This window comes from Hyaena hyaena, unplaced genomic scaffold (assembly GCF_003009895.1).
Source record: "Hyaena hyaena isolate Hyena2069 unplaced genomic scaffold, ASM300989v1 scaffold_64, whole genome shotgun sequence".
NCBI lineage: Eukaryota > Metazoa > Chordata > Mammalia > Carnivora > Hyaenidae > Hyaena > Hyaena hyaena.
Window position 1 is genome coordinate 1,349,889 of NW_024080698.1, and position 24,226 is coordinate 1,374,114.

A 24,226-nucleotide genomic window follows, 5' to 3' on the forward strand; every position below is an offset into this window, starting at 1 on the left:
GTTAACTTTATATTCTTTTTATTAATTCCTTATGAAACACCACCAGAGATGGAATTACACTACTTTAAGTACTCTCTATTCTAGGTAGTATCACAAGATACTTTAAAATAGTTACATGTAATATACAAATATTCACACAATGTAGACAGCATGGGTAACTAACACCAATGAGAGTGTGGGGAAAAAATTCACTCTCAGTATCATGTGCAATAAAAGAAATGTTTACCAACCCATTTACAAGGGCATGTTCACAATCATTCCACCACTGGCTCAGTTTTTAATGAATCTCCACAATCCCTTAAGCCACACTATGGCAAATTCTACTCTTCAACGAATGCCACGAGACAGTCTATCAGCATCAAATCTTAATTCAAAAAATTTCGTAAAAAAGGGGCATCATAGGGAAAAAAATGTACATTACAGGAAGACGAACTTTCAACAAGAACACCTTTATCTGCCCCCTTGTCCACTTGTGAATCAGATATCCTTAGAAGCACAGCTATTTAGACATACCTACCATTCCCTCAGATGACGTAATCTCTGGGGATTTGGTAATTATATGTTAATGAATAACATAAAGTAATATTTATTACCATGACTATCAGAAAACTTTAAAAGCTTTCACCTATTCCTGGAGTCTCCGCAGAAATCAGACACCTGGTATGAGAAAACAGGCGGTGAGAGCTCTGCTGGTCACTTCTGAGAGATTAATACAACAAGAACAAATTCCATGGATCATGTACAAAAAACGGAGGAAATTTTAACTAATGGGTACGGACGATCACATAAAAACACTACTCCATGCTGATAATGCAATATAAAGGCCACTGCAGAAACTGTGATAAAACTTTATGAGAGCAAAAATACACGAAGAGAGAAAAACACACAACCCCCATTGACAAAAGGCACTGAGAGAAGCAATGAAGCACAGTAAAAATCAGGATTACCCCTGACCCCACCCAAAAAAAAAAACACAAAACACAAAACAAAACAAAAAAACCACTGTTCTAAATACTAAATTTTGAAAGTTCAATTGAAACAACACATTGCCCATTCAGGAGGCCTACGAAGATATTTCTTTTAAAAAAATGACCACTTTAATAGTCGAACGTCAACCCTACTTTTTTTTAAAAGTCTGTCCACTTGGAAAAGACTATAATAACAATTAGACTAACTTGTCTCTTTTTATTTAGAAATGCTCTGTTTAAAAGCAGGCCAACAGTAGGAACTCAGCTATTGCACAACAGAGAAAGTAAATGAAATAATGTCCATTAACATGCAGTGTTGATGGCGTGCTGCTCCATCTCCCAGAACAGAGGGACTCCCACTATCTACCCTGTACAACTTAGCACTTCTACATCCGTGCAGTAGCTCAAATAAAATGAGTTCCTGTGTTAATCCCGCAATAAACCTCAGTAATTCTCACATCACAGTTGTAAACGTGTGTTAACAGAAAAAGAATGTTTTTCCCAAAATAGCTACATATCACTAAGACTACACAAATTCCTAAATAATCCTTTTACAAGCCTCCTGCCAACTTTATTTTGATACATTAAACATGTGGAGCCTATTTTAAAAGGTCTTTAACTGGGACTTCATGAAAACAGCTTCCTAGTTGTTCCTCTAATGTCTTCTTTTTAAAGTTTTCACGTTGTTTTTACGCCGACTTGAATACTGATGATTCTGGGCCGACTATCAAATGCTTCAGAAGCAGTTTTGCCAAATAAGATGGGCAAATGTTCTAGATCTGCCAAACTGGACAATAAAGGTCAGGCAACTTAAAAAATGAAATAACTTATTTCCACCATTCATTGAGCCCCTCCTTTTTAAAACTGCCTTGGTATTTTTCTCACTTTTAACGTTTAAGAATACAACCTAGTTTTGAAAGGATATTGGACTCAGTTAAATTACTGAAAAAACGGATCTGCCATTTAAAGCTGGTTAGTCTACTCTTAATGGGCCTCTGGAAGTTTTGGGGTACTGATGGCAGAAGTTTCATTTAAAAACTTCTCTGCTGAAAAGAATGACATCCGAAGAGGATTACTGGGGAAGGCAGGAAACAGAAGCCCGGAGTCAGCTGAGAAGAGAAAGAAGCGATTTAGAACTACTAAGGAAGGAGGTGATGAGATGCATAGAAAGAAGAGGGAGATAGAAGATTTAACAAGGAAGTGAAGTGGAGCGCAGAGTGGGGCAAAAGCTGATGAGGAAACAAATGGAAAAAGTAGGGTTTTCAAATAGGCACGATCCAGGAAGGGATGAGTTAAAGCCTGGGGCAGCGCTAGCCCCAGTGCTTTGGTGTGAAAGAGATGCTCGCAGTCTGAAGCAGAGAACAGGGGAAAGCAGTTTACTTCCAGGCGTTGGAGCAAAGTAAAATTCCCTGCCCCGAGCCTCTCCCAGCCTCGGCCGAGCGCGGAGGCGGCGGCTGGGGAAGGGGCCTACCCAGGAGCCAGGCCCGCCGGTCTGCCCCCCCAGACTCCACGGCAGAAAGAAAGAGGCGAGGATTAGGCAGGCAGGGCCCACGACCGCAGCCCGGCGGCACCCCGAAAACGGTCCGGGGACCCGGCGGTGCCCGCGAGCCGTTTCCCCTGCGGAGGGGCGCGGAGCGGCCTTACCTGGAGCGAGGGAGGGAAGCGAGGTCGAGGGCGTCCGTTCTCGCCCGCCGCAGAGAACCCCTGCCGCACTCAACCCAGGTTTCGGACCGAGACGCGACCCTGCCTCAGCCGCCGCTTCCCGGTCGGGGTCTCGGCCACCGCCTCCGCCGCCTCCGGGGCTGTTTACACCGTCGGGCCCCGCACGCCGCCGCCGCCGCCGCTGCCGCCTTCTCTCCACCCTAGCGCCGTTGCCGATTCGGCCGCCGCCACCTCCTCCGCCGCAGCCTCGTCTCTCTGGAGCATCTTCCAGCCACCGAACCCTGAGAAGCAGAGAGTCCAGCCGCGCCGGCAGGAAACTCCCCCGCAACTGCTAGGGGGACCAGGCGGTCAGAGCACCGGCGGCTTTTCCGCCATTGAGCAGCAGCCGCTCCGCTCCTTCTGCAACCCCCTCCCCGCACCCTGTCCTCCCCGCCCCTCGGGGAGCCCCGCCCCTAGCTCCCGCCCATTGGGACGGCGCGGCCTGTCGCCGCACCCGGTTGGCTGGGCTTCCCGTCAATCGTCGCCCCCTCCCATTTCGGCGGCCCTGTACCTCGGCACTCAGTTTTCCCCGCCCACAATGCCCCGCCTCTCAGTTCCTAATTTCCCATTGGGCATCAGTGACCACCTTCAATTGGCAAGGTCAACTATCCATCAAACACCGCCCACTGAGTGAGACCCAACCCTTCATTACCATTTACTTTATTCAGGCCCGCCTCTGGACGTCAGGAACCAACCCATACTACCAGCCATAAGTAAAGATCGCCATCAATCAAATAACGCCCACCTGCACCCCGCCTCGCAAGGACCGAACCCTAGCGATTCTCTTTTCTTATTGGTCCAAAGGGTGACCCGAACCCTCAATCATTGGCTTTCTCTGCGTGTCCGTCACTGAACCAATTTCCAAGTCCGTCACACTGGCTTTTTTTAAATGAACGCGCAAAAGGCGGGGAAGTATTCGAAAAGCGATTGGCTAGTCTTCGAAAACGGTCAAATCCAGACAGTGTGCGTGGATCCTTACCGTTCTACGAGAATCATGCCCCTCTATTTCTGACCTCTAAGCCTTGCGTAAAAGGAGCGCCATAAAGGAGCTAACGCGCTTGTCCGGTTATAGGTGTGGAAGCCTAGTCCCACCCGGAATTGCAGGGGGTTGGCTGCTGATTGGCTCACAAAGTCCTGTTAGGCCCTCATTGGAGAATATAAACGCCTCTCTTTGGCGTAGAGACGGAAGGGATGGCGCAGGCGAGGATCAGCCGCGGTCCCGGGAAAGGCAGTTGTTTTGCTTCAGCCAGCGGGAGGGGCATACGCGGGAGAGAGAAGCTCAGAACGCCGGGCTCTGGGGGAGGTGTTGCGGGCAGGGAAAAAGCCCGGATGTTTCCCAACAATGAAATCATCGCCGACCAATCAGAGCTGCTGAGCTAACATACCTGCCTGACCTGTCCGCAGTAGGGGAGGGAATGAGTCAGTGAGCGGGAAACTGAGGTGTAACGTAAGGCTGGAAAGAGAATTGACAAAATGGGACAGGTGATTGCCTTCCAGAGGGCTCTGTGCTGTTAGGGGTTATTTTTGTTCTTTCTAGGCCTCCAGGGCCTGGCATTCAGCCTTTGACATTTCCATGTTTTGTTTCTTAGTCAACATTGCTTCTTAAAACTCGGCCTAGTCTTTGACATTCATTCGTTCCACAGTTCTTGAGCGCCTGCTATTTGCTAGGCCCTATACGAAGAACTACAGATACAAAACTAAATTAGGCAATCCCACTACAAGATGATACGTGCTATCATGCAAGGGATGGTGGTAGTATAAGGGATGGTCCCTGTGGATAGGCTTTACCGAAGAAGGCTTCACAAAGAACAGTATCAGTCTAGAATGAATGATTCAATAAGCAAAAGAAGGGAGTGACTATGATTCCTTCAGCAATTAGACTAACAGGTATTGCCGGGTTAATTCCCCCCAAACGAAACAAAACTAAAGTGTGATAAAAGCATGCTAACACCTTAGAATAATTTGTTGTTGTTTTTTAATGAAAGTGCCCTGATAAAGGATTTCAACCTTACTCACACTCCTGTGTCTGTTGGTTTGGACCCACAAGTTAGGCTAAGGCCCAGCACAGCGCTTTTCAGCTTCCGGACTGTGAATGCTTTAGGAATAAGGGCAAATTTAGGAATAGATCCTGCACAATGGTGAGGATGGCAAAAAATAAAGACTTAATTGCAGTTCAGATTTTTTCATCTATGCCCCAATTTTGCATAATAATACTGGAGGGTTTTTAACAGTACCGTGGCCAGGGCACCCGCATCATAATCACCTGGGGTGCGGATTCCTGGGTCCACTCGCACCCATAATGTCAGGGACTCTGGGGACAACACTTAGGTGCATTTAAAATTTTTTTTTTAAACATTTTTTAAAATATTTTTTTAATTATTTATTTCTAGGAGAGAGAGAGAGAGACAGCGTGAGCAGGGGAGGGTCAGAGAGAGAGGGAGTCACAGACTGAAACAGGCTCCAGGCTCTGAGCTAGCTGTCAGCACAGAGCCCGACGCGGGGCTCGAACCCACGAACCGCGAGATCATGACCTAAACGAAAGTCGGACGCTTAACCGACTAAGCCACCCAGGCGCCCCGCATTTTAAATTTTTATACACACCAATGATTGAGACTCATTAGCATAGGTAATTTTTTTCTCCAATGTTGGCTATAGTACTCCGGTGTTCTTTTTTTAAAAAAATAATTTTATTTTTTATTTTTTTGAGAGAGAGAGAGCTCTTGAGCAGGGAAGACGGGCAGAGGGAGAGGGAGAGAGAGAGAGAGAGAGAAAGAGAATCCTAAGCAGGCTCCACACTCAGCACAGAGCCTGACTCGGGGCTCAATCCCATGACCCTGGGATCATGACATGAGCTGAAATCAAAATTCAGATACTCAACTAACTGAGCTACCCAGGCACCTCTGGTGTTCTTTTTTAAATAAGACATCAGATATTGGGGCACCTGGGTGACTCAGTCATTTAAGCGTCTGACTTCTGATCAGGTCATGATCTCTTGGTTCTTGAGCTCCCGCCCCGCATCAGGCTCGGTGCTGACAGCTCAGAGCCTGGAGCCTGCTTCTGATTCTATGTCTCCCTCTCCGCCCCTCCCCTGATCATGCTCTGTCTCTCTCTCTCTCTCTCTCTCTCAAAAATAAATAAACATTAAAAAAAAATTTTAATGACATCAGATACCAATTTTCTCAAAACAACTTTGAATGCCTCAGTTTTGCTGGTGCCCTAAACCCATACTTGGTAATCCGGTACTGCCTACTTCACATAATTATTTTAAAGACTAAATGGGGGATGCCTCGATGGCTCAGTTGGCTGAGTGTCTGACTCTTGATTCCTGCTTAGGTCATGAACCCAGGGTTATGGGATTGAGCCCTGCATTGGGCTCTGTGCTGAGCATGGAGGCTGTTTGGACTCTCTCTCTCTCTCTCCCACCCTCCCCCCTCCCCTGCTTGTATTCTCTCTCTCTCTTAAAAAAAAAAAAGAAAAGAAAAGGATTAAATAGGATATGGTATACAATGACAACACAGTGCCTATCACAGTTGAATCAAAATTCTTAGACGTCACATAGAAGTTTCATGCATGCATTCAGCACATTTATATACCTATTATATGCAAGCCATTAAGCCCTCTCTGACGGGGAGCTTCTGTGTCAAACTTCAAGTAGTTCAATTTGTGCAGATTGATCCACTCCTCTCTTAACCAGTGGAAATATTCTACTGATTAACCTGTTTTCTTCATTAAAAAAATTGTGGGGGGCTGGGTGGCTTAGTTGGTTGAGTGTCTGACTTCAACTCAGGTCAGGATCTCGTGATTCATGTGTTTGAGCCCCATGTCAGGCTTTTTGCTGACATTGCGGAGCCTGCTTTGGAAGCTTGCTCTGCCCCTGCGCCGCTAGTGCTCGCTCACTCTTGTGAGCTCTCTCTCCCTCAAGAATACATAAATATTTTTTAAAAAATTTTTTAAATTTTTTTTTCACTAGTTCCACTCTACAAATACTTATTAAACAGTCACTGTGAATCAGGTACTATGGTAGATTATAGGCATTGCTACCTCTGAAATTAATTAACAATGAGGGGTGGCTGGGTGGCTCAGTCAATCAAGCATCTGACTTTAGCTCAAGCCATGATCTCATGGTCCATGAGTTCGAGCCCTGCATCAGGCTCTGTGCTGACAGTTCAGAGCCTGGAGCCTGCTTCAGGTTCTGTCTGCCTCTCTCTTTGCTCCTCCCCCACTGTCTCTCTCTCTCTCTCTCTCTCTCTCAAAAATAAACATTTTTAAAACATGTTTTTAAAGAAAGAAATTAATTAGCAATGATACAGTGATATAAAAAGAAACATATAGGGGCGCCTGGGTGGCTTAGTCGGTTAAGCGTCCGACTTTCGCTTAGGTCATGATCTCGCGGTTCGTGGGTTCGAGCCCCGCGTCGGGCTCTGTGCTGACTGCCAGCTCAGAGCCTGGAGCTTATTTCAGAGTCTGTGACTCCCTCTCTCTCTGACCCTTCCCTGCTCACTCTGTCTCTCTCTCTCCTAGAAATAAATAAAACATTAAAAAAAATAAAAAAAAAGAAAGAAAAGCATTTTTGTTATTCATAAGTGGCCTTTTTTTTTTTTTTTAAAGCAAGCACTAGGCCCAAGGTGGGGCCTGAATTCAAGACCTAAAGATTAAGGGTCACATGCTTTACCACCTGAGCCAGCCAGGCACCCCATAAAAAGCCATTTTGAACCCCTGAATCTGTGCTAATGAGGTAACTCTTAGAGGATAGCCTGTTGCCGGAGGAAGCAACTGTATAATGAGGTCAGAACTTTCGGGTATTCCACCCCGACCCCACCCCCCTGCCACTGGGGAGGGCGGAGAAGCTGGAAGTGGATGTAATCACCAATGGCCAATGATTAAATCAATCATACTTAGGTAATGAAGACCCCATAAAAGCCCTAAATGGTTGGGTTTGGAGACTCCTGGGTTGGCATACACACTGAGGTGCTGAGAAGGTGGTAAGTAAGCCCAGAGAGGTCCTGAAAGCTCCATGCCCATTTCCCACATGGCCTGGCCAAGCATCTCTTCCATTTGGCTGTTCCTGAGTTGTATCCTTCACAATAAACTGACCATAGTAAGTAAAGTGCTTTCCTGAGTTCTGTGAACGGTTCTAGAAAATTATCAGACCCAAGGAAGGGGTTGTGGGAATCCCCCATTTATAGCGGTGTGGTCAGAAGAACAGTTCACAACCTGGGACTTGTGATTGGCCTCTGAAAGTGAGCTCAGTGTTGTGGGACTGAGTCTTTGACCTGTGAGAGCTGCCCTAACTCCATGTAGTCAATGTCAGAATTGCTTAAAGTGAGGAAAACAACCTGCACATTTGGTGTCAGAAGTGTCGTGAGTAGAGTCGGAAATAACTCTTCCTTTTCATTAACTTAGAAAGGCTCAACCCTGGGGCGCCTGAATAATTCAGTCAGTTGAGTGTCCAACTTTGGGTTGGCTCGGGTCATGATCTGACGGTTCATGAGTTCAAGCCCTGCATGGGGCTCTGTGTTGACAGCTCGGAGCCTGGATCCTGCTTTGGATTCTCTGTCTCCCTCTCTCTCTGCCCCTCCCCCGCTCACACTCTGTCTCTCTCTCAAAAATAATAAACATTAAAAAAAAGTTCAACCCCTGATTTTAATGAAATCACAACATAGTTTCTCTCTAGTTTTTAACTTTTTTAAATGTTTTTTATTTATTTGTGTGTGTGTGAGAGAGAGAGAGAGAGACAGAGAGAACATGAGTAGGGGAGGGTCAGCGAGAGAGGGAGATAATCTGAAGTAGGCTCCAGGCTCTGAGCTGGCAGTCAGCACAGAGCCCGACGCGGGGCTCGAACCCACGAACTGCGAGATCATGACCTAAGCGAAAGTCGGACGCTTAACCGACTAAGCCACCCAGGCGCCCCTATTTTTTTACTTTTAAAAATAAGTTTATGTATTTATTTTGAGAGAGAGAGAGAGAGAGAGCCAGTGTGAGTTGGGGGAGGAGTAGGGAGAGAGAAAAAATCCCACGCGCTGAAAACCTGGAGCCTGACACAGGGGTCCAACTCACAAACTCACAAACTGTGAGAACATGACCTGAGCCTAAATCAAGAGCCAGATGCTTAACTGACTGAGCCACCCAGGCGCCCCAATATAGTGTCTCTTAAAAATGTGTCTCAAACAGCTCCAGGGGGCTCTTTAGGACGAAGGCCCTTTTATCCCAAAGTATCTGGGATTCAGCAAGAATTAGGCCACACATGCTAAAAATTATTTTAAAACCCCATTAGAATGTTGCCCTCTGCTCCACATTTAATTCTTATTTCAACACTAAAATATTGTTTAAAGTTTTCATCATCATGGGAGAAAACTCTTTTTTTTTTTTTTTTTTTATAACCCATGTCATAAGGTTAGAGTTGTGTTTGGCTAATAGAAAACCTAAACAGTGGCTTAAACAACTGGAGGGTGTGGGTGGCATTTTTTTTTTTTTTTCCACATAACAAGAAGTTTGGAGGTGAGCAGTGATGTCAGGGTCAGTGCTTCTACAATTATCTTGTTGCCCCAAGATCACAGGATGGTTACTGTAGCTTCAGATAAGATGCCCAAGTTCAAGGCAGTAGGGAGTGAGGGCATCACATGACCACCCCTAGCTGTAAGGGAGGCCAAGAAGCTTAGGGAACTATGATTTCATGGGTTTCTGAGAGTGAAGGCCCTCAAAGTTTACCAAGCATCAGAATCTCCCAGAGGGCTTGTGAGAACATGGATTGTTAGCCACCCTCCCCCCCACCCCCCACACGACCCCAGAGTTTCTGATTCTGTAGGTTGCAGGGGAAACCTGAGGATGTGCATGCACTTCTAACAAGTGCCTTGACGCTGCTGCCGCTGCTGCTGCTGACACTTTGAGAACCCCTAACTTAAGGGGACCGTGACCCACTGCCTGGAATTGGCACACTGCTGTCCAGATGCATGGCCACGTTACCATTTATAAATATTTTTGCAAGTATATTTGTGCTTCATCTCTGCACCAGCCAGCAGGGTTCCTGGCTGGCTCAGTCGGTAGAGCATGCTCAACTCTTGATCTTGGGGTTGTGGTTTTGAGCCCCATGTTGGTTAAAGACTTCACTTTAAAAAAATATAAATAAAAATAAATAAATAAGGAAGGAAGGAAGGAAAGAAGGAAGAAAGAAGGAAAGGAAAGGAAAGGAGAGGAGAGGAGAGGAGAGGAGAGGAGAGGAAAGGAAAATGAACTCAAGCAAAAGCAAAACCAGGAAGTCTTTGCAGACACCAGTTGGTCCTCAATGCATCCAGCCCTGCCTTTCCGAAGCCATTAAAGATCTTAGACTCTGAGACACCGGAACGTAACAGCTTTCTAACTTTCCTTAAAATCAGGTGGATACAATGCCATGGACAATAGTTTAACTGAAGTTTATCCTTAAGGTACTATCGCTCTCCCAGCTTGCATTGGTCAGAGTTCAGCAAAAAACAAATGATGCACTCCAATTAGGAATTTTGAGGAGAGTGTCATAAAGGGATTATTTCCAAAGGTGCAGGAAGGGTAGAGATTAATCATACAGTCTAAGCCCCTTGGGCTAGTAATAAGGAGGCACATTATCACGCTTATGCCTGAAGGGATGTGGGTCGGAAAGGCTTGCAGGAATAGAGAGGTGTGTGCAGAGTCCTGTCCAGAACTCTGATCCCCGGTGAAGGATAGAGTGAGCCCTTTCCAACTTGGAAATAAATACCCCAACCTCATCTCCTCCCTCCCTTTGATCTGCTGCCAGTGCTACCTCTCGGCCGAACCCAACTGGAGCCTATTCATATTATCCATTCAGGTCACAGGACAGAATGGAGAAAGGTGGAGGGACGTCTGGAGGACCACAAGAAACATCCAGCACGGACATATTTGAATTTGATACCATTTATCTCTAGGTATAGAATTATAGTTAAAGAAAACCCAAATTGCAAAACAGAGAAGAAAGAAATTGGAAGAAATCCCTAAGTCAACCGGTCTTGGAGTTATGGTCTGCGCACCCCTGAGAGTCCACAAGGTCAAAACAGTTTTTGCAATAAGGCTAAGACATTATTGGCCTATTTCACCCTCATTCTTTCAGGAGAATCCAGAGACTTTCTAGAGGCTATAGAACATGTACTATTGCAACATACCGCAAAGCAGATACAGAGTCCAACTGTCTTCCATTAAACCAGAGATTAAAGAGATTTGCAAACACAGAAGACAATGTCTCCTTCCTTAATAATATTTTTGCCTTAGAAAATACAGTTTTTTTAAAATCACCTTTGCGAAAATACAGTTTTTTCACCAAAAAAATTCTACTGATGTGAACCCATAATGGGCTTATTTTTTATGAATTAAAAAATAGTTTTAGGTTTCTCAATTTTAATTGCTAGCACAATAAGTGCTTAGAGACATAGCCCACACACACAAAAGCTCTTTGGGTACTTAACAATCTATAAAGCTGCAAAGGAATTCTGAGAGCAAAGCCTTAGAAAACTGCTCTAAATCATACTCCACATAAGCTAGTTTCAAAGGTTGTCCAGCTTTAGCCAGTTTAAGGAGACGGGGAGAGTGGGAAGGGAACAAAAATGATGACCCAGAAGTAAAATGACTGCCTTTCTTATCTCTCTGCTCTCGTCTTCCCCTTTACAGCTTTTAAAAGGTACGTGGTCCAGGGACCACACTCTGAGAACCACTGATTTAGGCTAATCATGATCCATTGCCCTGCACTGGCACACTGCTGCCCAGATACAAGGCCACATTAGCATTGATAAATACTCTTAACGGCTTTGTTTCTGTTTTATCCCTGCACAGATGAAAATAAATGCAAGCAGAGGCAAAAGCAAGAAGTCTTTGAGGATACCAGTGGGTCTTCGATGCACCCAGTCCTCTCTTTGCCAAGCCATTACCTTTTCTGATTTCCGCTTCCTATTGAATCCCTTTGTGGCTCCATTTCTAGAACCTTATGTTATAATGCCTCATATTATGATGATGTAGGTAAGTTATTGTTGCAACTTCTACCCTCTCTGAAGGACATGAGTAGGAGCACATGTGTACACACACGTACACCCATGCACAGGCATGGTACGTGTGCGTGCACCTCCTGTTACTTAAAGCCCTCCTAAAGAAGCATGCTACTAGGAGCTGGCTGGCTCAGACAGCAGAGCATGTGCCCCTTGATCTCCTGGTTCTTGAGTGCAAGTCCCACATGGGGTGTAGACCTTACTTGCTGGAGGGGGGGGATAAAGGAAACATACACACTATCATATCACAAATTTGCTTGTTCTTTTTTTTAAATAGTTTGATGACGATTTCAATATAACTGGTTTCCTTTGAAGTTTTGGGAACTTTACGTATTTAAAAACATTATCGGTGAGGCACCTGGGTGGCTCAGTTGGTTAAGCCTCCGACTTCAGCTCAGGTCATGATCTCATGGTTTGTGGGTTCAAGCCCCGCATCGGGCTCTGTGCTAACAGCTCAGAGCCTGGAGCCTGCTTTGCATTCTGTGTCTCCTTCTCGTTCTTTCCCTCTCCTGCTCATGCTCTGTCTCTCTCTCTCTCAAAAATAAATAAACATTTTTAAATTTTTTTTAAATAAATAAAAAATAAAAACATTATCGGAGAAGGAATCCACAGGACTCGCCAAAGGGACACTTTGTAAAACAAAACAACAAAGTATGAGGAATAATAACCCCTGCTGAGGCAGTAACCTTCAGCTCAGCAAAGACATGATTTCTTTTGTTGTGCATAGCACACAGTAGCCGGCCAATGAGTACTCACTGAATTGCATTTGGGGGATTTCAAGTCATTCACTGGATGTTTTCCTTTTCCTCACGGCCACCCCGCCAAGGCTGGGCTGGCCCCTATCCCACTTCCTCCTGAGAGAGGAAGCTGATGAAGCTATTGCCATCCTGCCTGCAATCCGCACAGCCTTGGAGGCCAAAGCTGGCCGCCTCAGAGTCAGATGCTCCTTTGTGTTTTCAAGTGAGTGTCATGCACATGAGATGGTTGAGATTACAGTTACAACACAGTGGGTGGTATCAGAAACACTTTTCGCTTGGAGCCCAACTGTATAGATGCAGCAAGTGTGTGTTCATCCTGGGAAAGCTCTACTATTGCCAGTTATGTAAGCATTTTAGCATTTTTGCCCAAGTTCATTTACATTATTCACTCGCTTTGTCATGTTTTGTTTTCTTTCTACAATAAACTATACATTTCTGCCAACTCTTCATCTTTTGCTTCTTAGCAGCACTGCCATTTGCTTATGCAATATGGTGGTTTGGTCATGCTTCAAAAACCCAAAGGAGGCCTATTGCTACTTTTCCCCTTATTTTTCTTCCACATCTGCAAGGACTCCTTTACCGGTTACTTGTCTGAAAGCTCTTTTTCTCCTGCTGTTAAAGCTGGGCATGAGCGCCGTTCTTAAAAATTGAAGCAGACTTTCCAATGGAGCAGACATCAAGGAAGAACACAAGAGTGAAGCAACAGGTTGATTATTCTATAAACAAGTAGGCAGCAATAAAGTTGTAGGAAAGCTCTCAATGAAAAAGTCATGGTGAAAGGGACATGCAGGACTTAAGTGCTATTAGTTTAAAAGGCTTCATAATAGGGGCACCTGGGTGGTTCAGTTGGTTAAGCATCTGACTCCAGCTCAGGTCATGATCTCACAGTTTGTGGGTTCAAGCCTCACATTGGGCTCTGTGCTGACAGCTCAGAGCCTGGAGACTGCTTTGGATTCTAGGTCCCCCTTTCCTCTCTGCCCGTCTCCCACTCACCTCTGTCTCTTTCTCTCTCAAAAATAAACATAAAAAAATTTTTTTAAGGTTTCATAATAATGCCCACATGTAATGATAAAGGGCCTATGTCTCTGGAAAATAGCAGAGACCTCAGCAGTTAGATAACTGGTTTAGAGGCAGGTATCTTATCAAGACCTGGCCACAGAGTTGAGAAATTCAGGCTTTGAACCCAAGTAGAAACGGTGACAGGAGAGGAAGCCAGAGCACACCAGCAGCAGAAATGGCTGGAAATTAAACCTACAGGAAGCCAAACGAAGGCTTCTAATCTCCCTGCTGTGACCAGAACTTCTCTCAAAGTACGGTAGTGGAATCAAACCTTAGACAAGGGTTAAGGCATGAAGCTGCAGAGGGTTTGGGGAAGCAACGATGGGAAACTTCTTAATAGTGACTTTCCAAGAGCTCCATGATGGTTTTTCAAAGATTTTATTAGTTTAGGGGCACCTGGGTGGCTCAGTCAGTTAAGCACTCCACTTCAGCTCAGGTCATCATCACACGGTTCATGAGTTCCAGCCCCACATTGGGCTCTGTGCTGATGGCAAGGAGCCTGCTTCAGATCCTCAGTCTCCGTCTCTCTCTGCCCCTCCCCTACTTGCTCACAGGTTCTCTCCCTCTCTCTCTCAAAAATAAATAAACACTTTAAAAAAGATTTTATTATTTTATTTTAAAAATAATCTCTACACTCAATGTAGGGATCAAACCTACAACCGTGAGTGAAGAGTCCCATGCTCCACGGTCTGAGCCAGCCAAGCACCCCACGGTCATTTTTTCTTTTGCTTTGTTTTCAAAACTTTTTATTTAGGAAATTTTCAGACACACACACACACACACACACACACACACAGAGTAATATTATATAATGAACCCATGTACCTACCACACAGCCTAAACAATTCTCAACATTTTGACTATACTGCTTCAACCATAACCTCCCCACAATTTTTTTAAGGTTCCGCTTTTAGCCCTCTGATTTCTATACTATCTTCCTCAGAAGTATGCCCCAATCTCCTGACTCCAACTACCACCTCAATGCATCTGAGCCCCAATTGTGGAGTAACAGCCCCATCCTTTGATGGACCTCAATGACATACCAGGTCTGTCTGTTGCAAGGTCCCATGGCACTTCGGTCTGTAGCAGATAGCGTTGGCTGCCTTCCAAATGCCCTTCCCACCTTGATGTTCTGTCCTACTATAGAATCTTACTTAGTTGATATAGTGGGGGACGTCTAGTTACCTTTCAGCCCTGGCGATTTATCTTCATTAGTCTAAACTGTCCATGATAGTTTCATTCCCCTCTGGGTGACTGATTTAGGAATGTTCATATGTTTTCCATAAAACTCTGCCATTAAGAGTTTTCCTTATTCTTATAAAGGAATATGAAAAAAGTACTCTCTTCCTTTCTTGGAGCCAATCACTAGCTAGGTGACTCTGAGCAGCTTCCTTCACTTCTCTGTTCCTTGGTTTTTTTATCTGTAAAATGGAGATGATAGAAGCAACTCACGGGGTTGTCATAAAGAGCAAAGGAATGAATATACGCAAAGGACCTAGAACTCTGTCTGCCCTATCAATAATGCTATTATTTATTTTTTATTTATTTTATTTATTTATATTTTATTTATTATTATAATAATAGTGCTATTATTATTTATTTTAATGATGATAATTATTATTTTGTAAGGATGTGATGCTTGGAGCTGTGGCAACCATCTTGTGACCAGGAAGGGAAAAGCTTGGGATCAAGACCAGCTCACTATGCATGAGAGAGGAAACATGTGGAAAGGATTTTAATCATTGATGATGTCAAGCTATTGAATTAAATAACCCTAAAACCACCCTACCCCTGAATTTCTCAGTAAGTGAGATAATAATATTGCTGATTATATGTGTCTCTTTGGTTGAATTTTCTATTTCTTACAAACAAAAGCAGCCTAAATGATACATATGCCCCATTCAGATTTCGTCTTCCCTAAGCCTGCCCAAGTTTATTGCCTCTGTCAAGGCATCAAAATTTCCCTGTTCAGTCTTCTTTATAATTCCCTGTATCTAGCCAGTTTGGTCATTGTTTCCTTCTAATTTTTTTCTTTCCCTCCATTAGCAAAGTTACCATTAGTGGCAAAACAAAACATAGTGTGGCTGACGCTCTCGACGAGCCCTCATGAGGAGTGAGGGGCTCATATAAAGTGAAAATATTGGTCATGGCCAACTTTGTCTTGTTGGCCATGTTCATAGCACCTAGCACATAGTAGACATGCAGTGTATGTCTGCTGAATGAATGGATTGGAGGGATCAATGGATAAGGCATTTTCCAAGGGAAGATACTTTATCAGAGAATAATTTTTTAGAGCAAGAAATCTTCCTCAGAGGTGCATGGCTGGATCAGTCAGTAGAGCACATGATTCTTGATCTTGGGGTCATGAGTTCGAGCCCCACATTGGGCATAGAGTTTATTTAAAAAAACTGCCTCTGCCAAATAAGTTTATTTATTTGATTAACCACTAAACAAAATTTCTTCAGGACGTTTTAGAGCCTTCAATATGCTTCTATGCATTAAGAGAGTGGTTCTACCATCCAGCGCCATCCCAGCTTAATTTGCCAGAGAGGTGTTTTTTTCTGGAGTTTCATAGAACATAACTAGAGCAGTTGGTCTCAAGTTATTTTTTGCCAATTTTGGCTTCAGGCAGAAGAGAAAACTCTAGAACAACCTATACCCTATATTGTTTTCCTATCTACTCATTCTCATTTTCCACTGCAAAAATTGGGCATAACAATGAAGTGTTACTCTACAGGAAAATTTGGGGAGATTACATATGCATCTATTTTTGCAATTCTAGTATGGCTTATTGATTATTTAAACAATATGTATGTATCCTGATGTCTAAATGCTGGAAAATCCCATGCTAAAACACTACTGATGCAAATATATACTACTGCATGTAGTAAGTTAATTAAAACCCCAAAGCAAACTGGGGCGCCTGGGTGGCTCAGTTGGTTAAGTGTCCGACTTTGACTCAGATCATGACCTCACTGCTCATGAGTTCAAGCCCCTCATCGGGCTCTGTGCTGACTGTTTAGAGCCTGGAACCTGCTTTGGATTCTGTCTCCATCTCTCTCTCTTCTCCTCCTCATTCACCCTCTCTCTCTTTCTCTCTCAAAATAAACATTAAAAATTAAAAAAAAAAAAACAGAGCAAACCAATAATGATAAAACTTAACTAAGCATGAAAAGTAAGAATAACAACTTTTTAAAGCCACAATCAACCTAAAGCCATGCTAATGAAGCACTGAAAATAAAATCGTCCTTCATGAAAACTATGGGAATTTCTACCAGCCATGTATGTCCAGGGGCGATAGCAGCTGTGCAAGTCTGCTGTCTCCCCAGAAGAACACGGAATTGGTTCTTATTAAACTCTAACAAGTCATAATTGTAGTTTGTGAATACCAGAACTTCATAACCCTTAATAACTCAGTAGGTTTCAAGTAGGCCTTAGTTTCATGTGAAAATGAATGTCATTGGAATTGGCTGAGATAATGTGTTTAAAAACCAGACGCTATGCTTCTGAGGATGACTTCAATGGGGCCTGCCTAGATTAGCACAATGTGCAAAGAGCCCATCTGTTTATCTCTCTCAAATGTTGGAGTCCCTCATGGAGGGTTCAGATTAGCCTTCACATCAGGCCTATTTTATTAGCTGCCACTCATTACTGCTACCAGATTAGTCTGGATCATCATCTTCTTAAACTTAAAGGATCTAATACCTACCAGTAATAAAAGTTACCAACTGCTAAATTAGTAGCTAGCACGCCTCTCTGATGGTACTGAGAAGTTATCAAGGGAGGGGGCACCTGGCTGGCTCAGTAGGAAAAGCATGTGACTTGATGATCTGAGGGTCGTGAGTTTGAGCCCCATGTTGGGTTTAGAGATGAACAAAAAAAATAAATCAACTTTAAAAAAAAAAGTCTTCAATGAAACTTGAGAGCGATTTTCAATATTTAAAAAAACCTATAGGAAAACATGCATTTACATGTTGTAAGCTGCACTGGCCACATTTTGTGTTTTCAAGTCGAATTATACCAACTCTGAAGAAATACGGGTTATCTCCTAGGGCTTGAAGTTCAGAATGACAGTTTTATATCTTTGGTTTATAAAACATGCTAAAGCCATCCTCATCTCCAGTCTTCACTAACTGAATTCTCCCCATTTTTTAAGGAGAGGCTCAAGATCCCACCTACTGCAGTCCCTAGATATTTCCCATTCCTTTTAAATTCTCCAGCACTTGTTGATCATTTTATTATCCTAATTTTTTTTTAATGTTTAGTTTATTTTTGAGAGTGAGACTGGGCAAATGCATGAGTCAGGAGGGGCAATGAGGCAGACAGAGGATCTGAAGCAGGCTCTGCACAGACAGCCCGATGTAGGGCTCAAACCCATGAACTGTGAGATCATAACCTGGGCCAAAATCTGATGGTCAACCACTGAGCCACCCAGGCACCCATTATTATGCTAATTTCTTAACAAGAGCTAATCCTACCCACAAACACCGGGTCCTTGTCTTTGACATCATTTCTGAGTCAGCACTGCCCACATAGAATGTTCTCAACTGGGTAGATTCTCAACAAATGAAAAAATCACTTGTTGAATAAAACTGATTTTAATTTGTAGGATGGTTGATCAAAATTCATCTATTTAATTTATATAATGTATAGTCGCCTTTAAAAAAAAAAAAACAAACCCTGAGGTTAAGCAGCAGCTTGCAAACTATGTTTTTATCTCCCACATTTTTTAGTATGAACACACATGGAGAGAATACATGGAGAGAAACTGAAGGAAAATTACAATGAACATCTATATACTCTCCACCTAGATCCAACAATTGTTATCATTTTGCCATATTTATTTCATCATTCTCCAATGATCCACCTAGATATTTTATACTGTTGCTGAATTATTTAAAAATAAGTTATAGATATTATAACATTTACCCCTTAAATACTTTACTATGTTTCCTCCCTAAGGAAGCTTCTCTTACCTAATTATAATACCATGATCATGCCCAGTAAAATTAATAATTAATTCAATATTATCATCTAATATCCAGTTCTTTTCCTTCATTTGTTCTAAGAATAGCTCTTATATCTGTTTTTGGTTTTATCCCCTGTCCAGGAGCCAATACCATTTTATACATTGCATTTGCTTGTTATATTTTGTAGGGGAAGAAAAAGTTTTCCATATTTAGGGGTAGCATGTCCTGGACATCATCAATCTCTTTACAGATTTTAATCTAAAATGGTCCCCCTTCTTTTTTTTAATAGCATCAATTTTTTAAAAAGGCAATTGTCGAAACAGTTCTAATAGTGTTAAATAACTATAGGAAAGACATTTTTCCCCCGCTTCCCTTGTTTACAAAAAAAGAACTTCCTGTTCCGAGGTTCTGAGATTTTAAATCTTAAACTAATCATCAGTTGATACGGTTCCAAATAAAACAGCCACTGAAGAAAAAAGAGAAAACTGTGAATTTACCAGATAATACATAGGTTCCAGCAATCACTAGCTAGGACTCCTTGAGCAGGTTATTCAGCTGCTTTAAAGTTCTTTTTCTGCTACATAAGAGGGAGATCATACCTACTTTGCAAAGTAAGGATTACCATGAGATAATTATATGAATGCCTAGCATAGCAGAGGAGCTTACTAAATGCTTGTTTCATTCTCTTCCCTATTTGTTGTCGAAGAATGGGGTACTTCCAAATTGGTAAATTTCCCAAGTATGATTCTTCTTTGATCATTTTGCTGCAAACTCAGTTGCAAACACAAAGACCATACTTAAGTTTTACAGTGCATTTTACCTTGCTTTGCTTTGTTGTGTTTTGAAAGTAAAACACAATCTTTGTTGTGTTTTGAAAGTAGTATCTGTGCACCTTCTTTGTGAGTTTATCGTGCAAATGATTCCTGAAAAGCTCTTCTAAAAATAATGTAAGACAAAGTCATTACTATTTTAAATTAACATTTTAATCTAAATATGTTTTTGGTTTTCTTTATATTTCTGCCAGCCTTATATCTTTTTTTTAGTTTCTTCCTTACCCCAGGGTTTTTTTTTTAATTTATTCAAGTCTAAGTTAGTTAACATACAGTGTAATAATGATTTAAAGAATAGAAATCATTAGTAATTCATCACTTACATATAACACCCAGTGCTCATCCCACCAAGTGCCCCCCTTAAGGCCCATCACCCATTTAGCCCATCCCCCCACTTCCTCCCCTCCAGCAACCCTCAGTTTCTTCTCTGTATTTAAGAGTCTCTTATACTTTGCCTCCCTGTTTTTATCTTACTTTTCCTTCCCTTTCCCTATGTTCATCTATTTTGTTTCTTAAATTTCACATATGAATGAAATTATATATTTGTCTTTCTCCGACTTATTTCGCTTAGCATAATGCATTCTACTTCCATCCACATTGTTGCAAATGGCAAGATTTCTTTTTTTTTTTTTTTTATCGCTGAGTACTATTCCATTGTATATATATACTACGTCTTCTGTATCCATTTATCAGGCAGTGGACATTTGGGCTCTTTTCATACTTGGGCTATTGTCGATAGTGCTGCTGTAAACATTGGGGTGCATGTGCCCCTTCGAATCAGCATTTTTGTATCCTTCAGATAAATACCTAGTAGTGCAATTGCTGGGTTGTAGGATAATTCTATTTGTAATGTTTTGAGGAACCTCCATGCTGTTTCCCAGAGTGGCAGCACCAGTTTGCATTCCCACCAGCAGTGCAAATGTTCCCCTTTCTCCACATCCTCGCCAACATCTGTTGTTGTCTGAGTTGTTAATGTTAGCCATTCTGACAGGTGTGAGGGGGTAGCTCATTGTGGTTTTGATTTGTATTTCCAAAATGATGAGTGATATTGAGCACCTTTTCACGTGTCTGTTGGCCATCCGGATGTCCTCTTTGGAAAAGGGTCAATTCATGTCTTTTGCCCATTTCTTTACTGGATTATTTGTTTTTTGGGTGTTGAGTTTGGTAAGTTCTTTATAGGTTTTGGATACTAACCCTTTATCTGATATGTCATTTGTAATATCTCCTCCCATTCTGTTGGTCACTTTTAGTTTTGCTGATTATTGCCTTCACTGTGCAGAAGCTTTTTATCTTGATGAGGTCCCAATAGTTCATTTTGTTTTTGTTTTCTTGCCTTTGGAGACGTGTCAAGTAAAAAGTTGCTGGGGCTGAGGTCAAAGAGGTTGTTGCATGTCGTCTCTGCTAGGATTTGATGGCTTCCTATCTTATGTTTAGGTCTTTCATCCATTTGGGGTTTATTTTTGTGTATGGTGTAAGAAAGTGGCCCAGGTTTATTCTTCCACAAGTCATTCATTGTCCAGTTCTCCCAACACCATTTGCCAAAGAGACCATTTTTTTTCCATTGGATATTCTTTCCTGCTTTGTGGAAGATCAGTTGGCCATACGTTTGTAGGTCCATTTCTGGGTTCCCTATTCTGTTCCATTGATCTATGTGTCTGTTTTTGTGCCAGCATCATGCTGTCTTTATAATTACAGCTTTGTAATACAGCTTGAATTCTGAAATTGTGATGCCTCTAGCTTTGGTTTTCTTTTTCAACATTACTTTGCCTATTTGGGGTCTTTTTTGGTTCCATACAAATTTTAGGATTGTTTGTTCTAGCTCTGTGAAGAATACTGTGTTATTTTGATAGGGATTGTGTTGAATATGTAGATTGCTTTGCATAGTATCAACATTTTAAGAATATTTGTTCTTCCAAGGGCACCTGGGTGGCTCAGTCAGTTAAGCGTCCGACCTCAGCTCAGGTCATGATCTCGCGGTTCGTGGATTCAAGCCCCATGTCTGGGCTCTGTGCTGACAGCTAGCTCAGAGCCTGGAGACTGTTTCAGATTCTGTGTCTCCCTCTCTCTCTGACCCTCCTCTGTTCACACACTCTCTCTCTCTCTCTCAGAAATAAATAAAACATTAAAAAAAATTTTTTTAAATAAAGAATATTTGTTCTTCCAATCCATGAGCATGGTATGTTTTTCCATTTTTTTGTGACTTCTTCAATTTCTAAACTTTCTATAGTCTTCAAAGTATAATTTTTCACCTCTTTGGTCAGGTTTATTCCTAGGTATTTTATGGGTTTTGGTGCAATTGTAGATGGGATTAATGCCTTGACTTCTCTTTCTACTGCTTCATTATTGGTATATAGAAATGCAACTAATTTCTGCACATTGATTTTATGTCCTGCAACTTTGCTGAACTCATGTATCAGTTCTGGCAGTTTTTTGATGGAGTCTTTTGCATTTTCCACATAGAGCATCTGCCAACATTATATCTTTAAAATATGACATTTAAAAAATAATAGAATACAATTTCAAGTTAGTTGCATGAAGTTATGGACACAGTTCTAAAGAACCACCTGTAAAAGTTAAAAGGGGCGCCTGGGTGGCTCAATCAGTTGGGCAGCTGACCCTTGATTTTGGCTCAGGTCATGATTGCATGGTTGTGGCATCCAGCCCTGCTCCCTGCTTGAGGTTCTCTCTCTCTCTCTCTCTCTCTCTCTCTCTCTCTCCCTTTGCCCCTCTCCTCGGCTAGTGCTCTCTATCTAAACATAAAAACAAAATAATTAAAGAGATACATTTTGGATGAGATTTTCCATCTGGCTTGTATTGCTCTTATTAATAACCAATAAATCTTTGATATGTGTTTATTCTTAAAAAATTAAAGAGATACATAGTAGATAAAATTGTAGTCTTTTAAAGACTCAATTTTAAAAAAAATTTATTTATTTTAAAGAGAGAGAGAGTGCACAAGTGGGAGAGAGAGGCAGAGGGAGAGACAGAGAGAGAATCTTAAGCAGGCTCCACCCTCAGTACAGAGCCTGACGTGGGGCTTGATCCCACAACCCTGGGATCATGACCTGAGCCAAAATCAAGATTCAGATGCTCAACTGACTGAGCCACCCAGGTACATCATAAAGACCTTATTTTTAAGTAACCTCTATACCAATGTGGTGCTCAAACTCATAACCTCAAGATCCAGACTCACACGCTCTACCAAGGGGGCAGCCAAGTGACCCTAAAATTGGAATTTCCTAAAAAATAATTTAAATAAAGGCTAATTAATTATCTTTGAAGTAAAAAGATTATGTAAGTCACCAAAGATCACAAAAAAGAAAATTAAAAGAAAATTACCCTTTACAGAGCACCATTTTTAAAAGATACACAATAGATAGAATGGATTGTGAAAATTCTCTACTTAGAATCTCTTATAGTAATCACTATATTTAAAATTAAATTTGACACAGTAAAAAGCTGAGGGGGGGGGGTGGTGGGAGAGGAAGGAGCCATCTTCCAAAACATAGTTTTCGTTTTTTTTCTTTTGAGAGAGAGAGGTGGGGGAGAGAGAGAGAGAGAGAGTCAGAGAGAGAGAGAGAGAGAGAGAGAGAAGCAGGGCTCACCTGAAGTGGGGCTTGTGCTCACTCCGTGTGGGATTCGAACTCACAAACTATGAGATCATGACCTGAGCCAAGTCAGATGCTAAACTGACTGAGCCACCCAGGTACCCTCTTTTATTCTTTTTTTTTTTTTTATGTTTAGTTATTTATTCTGAGAATGAGAGAGAGAGGGATAGAACCCCAAACAGGCTCTGTGCTGTCAGCACAGAGCCCAATGCAAGGCTCAATCTCACAAACTGAGAGATCATGACCTGAACTGAAATCAAGAGTCCGATGCTTAACCAACTGAGCCACCCAAACACCCCAAGCATAGTTTTCATTGTACTATTTTGGAACGCAATTGGTCATTAACAATAAATTAAACATAATTTTCAAACTATATGATAGTAGTCCTCTACCCACACAGGACAACTATTTTGGTGATTTTGTTAACACCAAGTTCGTGCAATCAAGGACCAGATAACACCAAATAAAGGTCACTGCTGATGAATGATATAGTTCAATTCTATAATTATAATAATAACTTTATAAAAATAAGTCATAAAGGAATGCATATATATTTTTGTTTCTGACTGCAGGCTATATTTTGTGTGTATGTGTTTTAGAAGATAATATACATCTATTGTAATAATTTTCTTTTACTATAACTTCCTAGCATTACTTATATTTACTTAATATAGGGTGATTATATCATAAAGTAAAGCAGTTTGTCCATTTCATTTATGACATAAATACGCACAGGTTTGTTCATATTTAGATGACTGTATTGTGGTTCGTTATTAATCACCATCACACAAGACAACATGCAACAGCCAACTTGAGGGTTTAGACATGATTGTCAATGTTTGTTGCAAGATACTTACTCAAATAGGACAAATAGCTGATTGACCCCAGGAAATCTAAGCTCGTTACATCAAGCTTAAGTAAGTGAAAGTAGACTGTGCATTGAAAATGCTGTGAGATTATAGAGAACAATGTCAATGAAAGCACTGTTCTTTTATAATTTCTCAACATTACAAGAGAACTCACCCCCACCTGGAAGCTAGTAATCAGAAATAAGAGAACAATTTTTAAGCACATTTCCTACCAATTACTCACATGAATTCTCTTCCCTAGTCCCGCTGGTGTGCTCACTATGGAGCCCCTTCCCTCCTCTCTCATTTCTGACCATGACAGCCTCAAGAATCTTGCTCTCTTTTCTGAACTTAGTGTAATAATGTTTCTGTGCCATGCAATTTAATACCTAATTATATACTGATTGTGTTAGTCTTTAGTTGTTTTAGATGTGTTATATATTCTTTTGTCAACTAGATTGTAG

The 24,226-nt window shown here is 41.9% G+C and overlaps 1 protein-coding gene across 4 annotated transcripts in view; it reads right to left on the reverse strand.

Annotated features, from left to right (window-relative positions):
• PPM1B (protein phosphatase, Mg2+/Mn2+ dependent 1B) overlaps positions 1-3,033 on the reverse strand; it is a 95,373-nt gene extending 92,340 nt beyond the window's left edge. For all 4 annotated transcript variants that reach the window (XM_039232387.1, XM_039232388.1, XM_039232386.1 and 1 more), the window contains exon 1: positions 2,613-3,033. The gene's annotated coding sequence lies outside the window, so the exon portion shown is untranslated. The remainder of the gene's footprint in view (positions 1-2,612) is intronic.
• Positions 3,034-24,226: the final 21,193 nt, after the last annotated feature.